The 8971-nt window shown below is 40.3% G+C and overlaps 1 pseudogene; it reads right to left on the bottom strand.

The window, feature by feature from the left end:
* Nucleotides 1–8486: 8486 nt before the first annotated feature.
* Nucleotides 8487–8758, bottom strand: LOC111819381 (macrophage migration inhibitory factor pseudogene; annotated as a pseudogene).
* Nucleotides 8759–8971: the final 213 nt, after the last annotated feature.

Raw genomic sequence — 8971 nt, 5'->3', positions numbered from 1 at the left:
TAGAAGATTTTGAATTTAAATATATAAAAAATGTTAAAATTTTCTATTGAAAAAATATCATAAATGTAGTAAAATAAGGCAATTGACAAACATGGAAATTTATTTGTAACATATGTAACATCAAACCAGAAAACCTGTTGCCGTTGAGTAGATTCCAGCTTATTGTGACCCTATAGGACAGAGGAGAACTGCCCCACAGGGTTTCCAAAGCTGTAATCTTTACAGAAGCAGACTACAACATCTTCTGAACTGCCGACCTTCTGGTTAGCACTCGAGCACTTAACACCTGTGCCACCAGGGCTCTTTATATGTAATATACAAAGGAGTAATATCATTAATATACAAGCATCTTCAGCATTGGGGCCCTAGTGGTGCCTTTGTTAAGTGTTTGTTTGGCTGGTAACTAAAAGGTCGGCAGTTCGAATCCAGCAGCTGCTTCTTGGAACTCTATGGGGCAGTTCTACTCTGTCCTGTAGGGTTGCTATGAGTCAGAATCGACTTGATGGCAATGGATTTTTGTTTTTGTTTTCTTCAACATTAATCAGTGTCTTAGTTATCTAGTGCTGCTATAACAGAAATACCACCAGTGGATGGCTTCAACAAATAGAAGTTTATTCTCTCACAGTCTAGTAGGCTAGAAGTACAAACTCAGGGCGTTAGCTCCACGGGAAAGCTTTCTCTCTTTGTCAGCTCTGGAGGAAAGTTGTTATCACCAATCTTCCCCTGGACTAGGAGCTTCTCAGTGCAGGGACTCCAGGTCCAAAGGAGGTGCTCTTCTTCTGGCATTACTTTCTTGGTGCTATGAGGTCTCCCTGTCTCTGTTTGCTTCTCTCTTTTATATCTCAAAAGAGATTAACTTAAGGCACAACCTAATCTTGTAGATTGAGTCTTGCCTCATTAACATGACTGCCTCTAATCTTGCTTCATTAACTTCATAGAGGTAGGATTTACAACGCATAGGAAAATCACATCAGATGACAAAATGATAGAAATCACACAGTACCGGGAATCAGGGCCTAGCCAAGTTGACACATATTTTTGGGGGACACAATTCAATCCATGACATTAAGGAAAAGAGAATGACTTTAATAGGAAGAAGACAAGTGATATTAATAGGAAGTATACAAAAGAAAAAGTATAGATGAATCATAAACTTAGATAAACATGTTTAACACCGCTCAGGATCAAATGACTTCGAATTAAATAATGTACTATTTTCACTTATCAGACTGGCAAGGATAAAAGAGCATATTATTTGTATTTGCAAGAAATAGGTCCTCAATTTACCCTACCAGGTAAAGAATAAAATTTTGAAACATTTTTGGAAGACAATCATTAGCATTCTACTAAGAATTTTTCCTATGGTAGTAATTGTACAAGTGTACACACACACACGCACAAACGCACACATTACCCCGTTACACTCTACCCAAGCATTGTGTTCTCCTCCAGCAATTGGTACCCCTTGATGACGTGTCCAAAGGAAGCATGAAGGTGACGCAGTATGGGGCCAGTAATATTGTTAGGTGAGGAAAGTATAGAGTAGGTGCGATATAGTTCCATTTTTGTGTATATAGAGGCATCCATATAAACACATACAAACACACACAATTTGATGGAAATACACCAAAATGTTAGAAGTGGTGATTTTTGGTAGTAGGTTTACAATGGTTTTATTATGATTTAATTGTTTATTTGTATTTCCCTATAATATGTATTCACCACCTATCTGTCAGTTTGTTGTACTGTGGTGGCTTACATGTTGCTATGAGCTGGAAGCTATGCCACTGGTATTTCAAATACTAGCAGAATCACCCAGGGTGGACAGGTTTCAGTGGAGCTTCTAGACTAAGACAGACTAGGAAGAAAGGCCTGGTGATCTACTTCTGAAAATTTAGCCAATGAAAACCTTACGGATCACAGCAGAATCTTGTCCAATACAGTGCTGAAGGTGAGCCCCCTAGGTTGGAAGGCACTCAAAATACACACTGACCACAACAATGGAATCGAGCATACCAGTGATTATGAAGATGACGCAGGACTGGGCAACATTTGGTCCTGTTGTACTTGGGGTCGCTATGAGTTGGAACTGACTTCGTGGCAACCAATAAGAACAACCACATAATGTGCATTATGTGTGTAATATATATGTATTTTAAAATAAGGGTTATTGTGGAAACAGTCACTTCTTTCTTGGAACAATTGATTTTATGTCATTTTCAGCAATGGGGTCCCACATAGAGTTGAGGTAAGTGCTAGGCTTTGCCACACGTGGCTTTGGTCCACGAGACTGTGTATTTCATCATTTTGCCTGTTCTAGTTTAAGGATGATCCAGATGGCCAAAAATGTTATGTGGAGTAAAGAGCTTTGCTGCATGGTCTGCTTAATTCTGATTTACCATGGCTCAGAACATCTTGAATTACTTTTATATTTATTTTGCAATTTTGTAAAACCTCCAAATTTTGGAGGTAAAAAGATAAAACTATTCAGTTACTACAATAAATTATTTTTCCTCTACTTTTTCAGTGCCTTGCTTAGAATATAAAATATTTATAATAAAATTATTGAATTCTGAGGATTGAATAGGGTGAGAATTTGGTTCACTGTAATTATTACCTCCTTAGTAAAGCAAATAATTTTTAGATAAAATGAACATTCCTTAGCATAAATTAAGGATAATAAATGAGTCAGTTAAAAATTACTTTGCATAGTTGAAAACATCATTGCTTTCTATTAAAAATGAAATTCTAATTTAAAGATCTTAAAACGTTTGTTTTTTTTGAAAGTTAATACTAATTTCTTAATAGTCATTGAGAAAAGTATGATTAAAAGTTGGTTTAGCAGACAATCTAACATTGAGAATCATTATTACATGGCAGTTTTCTTCATATCAGAATATTAATTAAAATATAACTACGAATGGCCCTTGTCCAGCGCATGATACAGCAAACCAAAAAATCAAATCCGTTGCTGCTGAGCTGATTCTGACTCATGGCAATCCCATGTGTTACAGAGTAGGGTTTTCTTGGCTATAATCTTTATGGAAGTGGATTGCTAGACCTTTCTTCCATGGTACCACTGGATGAGTTTGAACTGCAAACCTTTAGCTTAGTAGCTAAGAGGAAACCATTGGATGATACTGAAGAGTCTACTAAATCTAAACTATACGTATATAAAATGTATATATATATTATATATTTAAAAGCATATATGCATATATTTTAAAAACTCATTAGCAATAAGTATATTTATTACATTTGAATTATTTTAAAATTGGTAATTTATACAGTACATAGTTCGCATTTAAACATACTAACCCATGAATCAAAGGAGTCCCAGTGGCACAATGGTTAAACGCTCGGCTGTTAACTGAAAGGTCAGCGGTTTAACCCACCAGCCACTCCACAGGAGAAAAGACCTGGTGTTCTGCTCCTATAAATATTACAGCCTACGAAACCCTCTGGGGCAGTTCTACTCTGTCCTATAGGTTCATGATGAATCGGAATCAACTTGATGGCACACGACAATAACAATGTGTAAATCAGAATGCATTCTCCATTTGTTAAATGTAAAAAAATTTATAGAATATAATCTTCAGGGAGATGTTATTTTCAGAAGAAACTGATCTCAGAAACTTAGTAGTGAACACTTTAAGGCTCTTTACTGAAATAAAATTAAAAAAATATGTGTATTTTATATGTCTGTACATGGACCAAATCTTCACATTGGTCCATGTACAGACATGGAACCCGAGAGACAAGCTGAGACATTTGCCAGTGGGGCTGTTGGGAGTGTCAGGCTTGGAGCCTGGTTCTCCGGTTCTGTTAGTTTCCTGGGCTGCTGTAATGAAATACTGTTGTGGTGGCCTAAACAACAGAGGTTTTTTTCTCTCACTGTTCTGGAGGCCAGAAGTCTGAAATCAAGGTGTTAGCAGGATTGGTTCCTTCTGTAGGCTCTGAGGTAGAATCTGTTCCATGCATCTCTCCTTGCTTCTGGTGGTTTCTGGCAATCCTTGGCATCGCTTGGCTTGTAGATGTCTCACTCCAATCTCTGTCTCCGTCTTCACACCATCTTCTCTGTGTCTCACTGTCTTTTCCTTTTCTGTCTTTTATAAGGACACTCTTATTGGATTTAGGGCCCACCCTAATTCAAGCTGATCTCATCTTTGATCCTTACCTTAATTACATCTGCAAAGACTCTTATTCCAAGTAAGGTTACAATCTGAGGTCTCTTGCAGACATGAATTTTGGGGGAATACTATTCAACTGGAATACTATTCAAATGGAGCCGTGGTGGTACAGTGGTTAAGAGCTCGGCTGCTAGCCGAAAGGTTGGCAGTTCAAATCCACCAGCTGCTCCTTGGAAACCCTATGGGGCCATTCTATTCTGTCCTATAGGGTCACTATGAGTCGGAATCGACTCGATGGCAAGTTTTTTTTTTTTTTTTAATATTCAACTCATTACACTAGTCATCCCTGACGTTCTGTGAGCCACTTGCTATCATTTGAGTAAGACTTTTTTTAAATTTTTCTTGCTAAAATTAGCCAGAGTCAATATCTTTTGCTTGTGCCTAAGAATCTGTCATTTAATATTATTAACCAGTTTTGTTTCACTAAAAAGTGAACGACATGAGAGAACTCTAATGAAGATCCGTTTGCCTGCAAAGCCCGTGCTGTTTTTAATACGCCATGCTGCAGAGATGGCTTCTCTTGCAAGCAATGCTACCTCTGAGTCCAGTTTTTCAACCTACTAGAAAATCACTGGTGACTCCTTATAACCTGTATGCCCTTCTGCAGTGGTATCTCTGAAGAGGGCAGGAATGGGCAGCATCATTCTAACTTAACTCAGGTGCGTCTGTGGTGCTGAAACAATCTTCAGTTCATTCAATTTAGTGAGAAAAAGAGTGAAAAAAAAAATGGCTGTAAAAATAAAGCTTGGCATTGGAGAAGCACCTTGTTGGTTTATTGCATATTTTAGTTTTCAGATCAGTGTTTTGTCATCAAGTACAACATAACAGTTCTAAAGTAAAACCTGGTCATCTTCTATTAGACAGCAAGGCTATTTGAAATGTAGGAATGGAGCTGGGAATGTGGTAACTGGCTCACTGCACATGTTCCTGATGTTATGTAGAACACAGGCTCAAGATTTATGTTTGTTTTAAAGTTAATTAGTGCAGGGTAAACCGTATGTGCATTTGATTAATTACTTTCACACCGGCAGACTCTGATATGCATGCATGATCTAATGCTGACACAGAAATGGGACAACATTGGTTGGTGGTGAGGGAGGGCTGGTGGGCCAGATGAAGGAGTGAATGGGAGGTCTTTCCATAAGATGGCACTCGGTTCTCTTTATTCTAAGTTTTATTCTAAGAAAAACCTTGGCAAATTTTGCACTGTCTCAGAGCAAAAATTGTTTCACAATCCACACAGTGATTTCATGACCTATCACATTTTGTGTTCGAACTCATTTTCTGACAGTTACTATATATATATTTAAATTTTCTCTGGTGTGTTATTTGGTCAAGTTCTGATGGTTGTTGTGTCTGCTTTGTGTACCAGAGTGCTTTTTGAGTAAATGGTTAGTTTTTCAGATTCTGTCCTCACGTCCTTCTGCTTCCCAGCTGGCTACTTAGTCTTTGGGCAGTTCACTTTGAGTTTGTGGTGGGCGGTGTCCAGGGAGGGCTTTGGGTCTGCCCGAGAGTCCCAGAGTTGTTTTCACGTTCCTTGTTGAGCTCTGCGGTTTGGTGTCTCTTGTACATGAGGCCACTGCTTGACTTGTTGGCCCTATTGTTAAAGTCTGAAGCCACCCTTACTCTCCCCTCCCCTTCCATCCTTCCCAATCCTGCTTCCCAGAAGGAACAAGATGGGGTCTGTGCTCCCTCTACAGGCCACAGAAAGACCTCTGGATACCCCCTGCATCATTGTGAGGGTAGCTGACAGGAGTTCTAGAAACGTAAACTCAGACTCAGCTTCTCCTCTAGGGTACCATGCCACCATGCTTATGGTGCAGTGGCCACTCCATGTTGGTGTCTTCCCACAGGATAAAATGGAAAACTGGGTCAAAGATCTTCTGCTTTCAGTTTTATCCTCAACCTATCAAATATGCCTCTTCTCCCAACCTAAGATTTTGGCTTAAAGTGAGGTCTTGACCACACCTCAGTCATAGAGGAAAAATGATTTCTTTCTCTTTCCACAATCTTTCAAGATTAGAACAGACTTATTCCTCCTTCCTAAGGTGACATCTGTCCTACCGCCTTCTCTGGGCCATAATGATGGTCAAAGTGCAACAAAAGAAACTGGCTTACTTTTAAGACATGTTTCAAAAATTTTATGCCCATCGTGTGTGTGTGTGTGTGTGTGTGTGTGTGTGTGTGTGTGTTTAGTTCTATTGAAATTGGATGTGTTCATTGGATTTTCTGTACCTTGTAATTGTAACTTAATAACATATCTTTGCACCTTTCTTTTTGAGAAGTATATATCCACAAACACTTCTAAAAATAAGTTTAAAAAAAAAAAAAAAGGAAGAAAGGTGCCTGTAAGGAAAGTTATAGTCCAGCTACCTTCTTCCCTATCCTCTGTCCTATTCCCCAAAGCAGCCACTTTTATCTTTTTATACAATTTCTGTTTAATTTTTTTCTTTTTAGTGAGAGGAATTATCTTTATATCACTAAATAATGCAGCATCATAGTGAGAAGGGAAGCTGTAAGCTTGCAGGGAACTTGTCCACCTACCTGGAAGTGAACTCAGTGGTGGCTCCCCAGGGTGGGGCATCAGCTGCCCCTGCTATACTGTCTCTATTTGGACTTACAACCATTCATTCCTTATGAAGAACTCATCACATGCTAAATGTATGTGTACGATTAAAGTTACTATAGCATTTACGTTAAGCATACTCAATTATTTGCAGATGTCTTAAAATGTGAAAACCACAACATTTATAATGAAGATTGCATACATATAGGGTGTATGTGTAACTGATAAATTGAATGCATGACTCATGGGATGCCATCAAAGCTTTGTCTGCTAATGCACCTTTCAACTTTATTCAGTAGGGGAAGACTTTTCTCTGCCACTCAAAAGAGTAATAGACTCTCCTGGGGTCAATTTATGTCACAAAACACAGTCACAATTCAAAAATTAAAAGTAGCTGGTCCACGCTATTAGTTAACAGTCAGGCTTTATTCAATGGTATGACTTTCACCCTAAGTTAAGGCTAGGGTATAGTCATTGCCTACACTCTTTCTCTGTATTCCACCCTGAGAAGTAAAGGGATATAAATGTTACTTGGCTAGATCTGTGTCTTCTGTGTCTGCATAGTTAAAGCTGATTCTTTCTCTTGTGGTTTTTTCCATAGGTTTTTTTGAGTATCTTAAATGGATGAACTCTCACTTGCTGTTCCCGTGACCCAGGAGATTGATTATCACTTGGGCCTCCTTCTGTTGTAAGCTGCCATTAAGTTGGCCCTGGACTCATGGTGGCCTCCAGCTCATGGTGGCCCCACGCACAAGAGAATGAAATGGTGCTCGGTCCTGCGCCATCCCTGTGATCAGTTGCAGATTGGACTGTTATAATCCATAGGATTTTCACTGGTTGATTTTCAGAAGTGAATCACTAGGTCTTTCTTTCTAGTCTTAGTCTGGAAGCTCTGCTGAAATCTGTTCAGCATCATAGTAACATGCACTCCACAAATGACAGATGGGTGGTGGCTGGCACACGATGCATTGGCTGGGAATGGAATCTGGATCTCCGTCATGGAAGGTAAGACCTCTGCCACTGAACTGCTTCAGGCTGGTCACTTTTGCCTGCTACACCTCCAGGAACCTGTGTTCATCTCCAGGTTCTTGCTCATTCTAGTACCGAACCCAAGGTGGCCCCACACTAAATCTCTCTCTCTTATGACACATGGGGAACACTGACACATCCTTCGCCCTAACAAGTTCTGGGAGTGCAGCCAATACCTTTAATAAGGCAAGTCTCTGGGCTCTGCCACGGAAGCACTGTCAGCTAATCTTCACACAGAACACTATTCACCTCCCCCCACCCCCTGCCCCACCCCATATTCCTCCACATTCAACCTCCACCAGCATCTTAGTTCACTATGCCTCCAAATTCAGGGGTCATAGATTAATCTTTCTGAGGAGTCCTGTTGGGGTCTATCCTCCCCAGAGCTAGAGATAAGGGGCCAGGTACCATAGTATTCCCCCCTTAAGGGAGCAGGTCTTACAGCATTCTGTGGCATTCTCCAAAAGTTCTCTTTAGGAAAGGTTCTCTTCAAAATCATGTCTCCCTTCCACTCTGACCCCTCTTTATGTCCTTCATCTGCCATGGCATCCAAAGAATCTTGCTGTAGGTTTTTTTTTTTGGTCTCTGAACTGTGTATTTTTCCCGACAAGGAGATGGTGGCAGCTGGGGGCAGAGAGGTCTTGAAGACAGCAGAAGGCAGACATGGTGTGGGCTGGTCCAAGCCAGTTGGACTGGTGCTTTCAGAAGGTGGAGCCGTTCCAGCAAATGTTGGCCACGTTCAAGTCATAGGTGTTGATGTAGATTTTGTCGCAGTTCTCCAATGCTGTACAGGCCTCAGAGCATGCACAGCTTGCTGGAGCCTCCGAAGGCCATGGGTTGATCTGGAACCACGGGCACTGACGGACTGTGCTGGCTTGCCAGTGGCCTGCGCCCACTACTGGGTGATGTTGGAGAGGAACCCCTCAGGCACAGAGGCACTGGATATGTTGGTCTTCACTACCAACATCCGCATGATGGCGGAGGTAGGGAGGAGCTGGTGCAGTAAGTTTTGATTCTTATTTTGTAACTTCTGCATTTTGGCCTGGTATTTCATCTTTGTAAAATTATCATTTTATCTTTGTGCCTAATTCAAATTTAAATCTAATACCCTGTCACATATTTTTTCCATCCCGGTCACCAACCTTTTCTTACACAGTTCGTTAACTTGTAGTTTTTAGATACAAGT

The sequence above is a fragment of the Trichechus manatus genome, unplaced genomic scaffold, assembly GCF_000243295.1.
Source record: "Trichechus manatus latirostris isolate Lorelei unplaced genomic scaffold, TriManLat1.0 scaffold00009, whole genome shotgun sequence".
In the NCBI taxonomy this organism is placed as follows: domain Eukaryota; kingdom Metazoa; phylum Chordata; class Mammalia; order Sirenia; family Trichechidae; genus Trichechus; species Trichechus manatus.
Note: the sequence above shows the minus strand (reverse complement) of the source record. Positions and strands in the feature narration are given on the sequence as shown.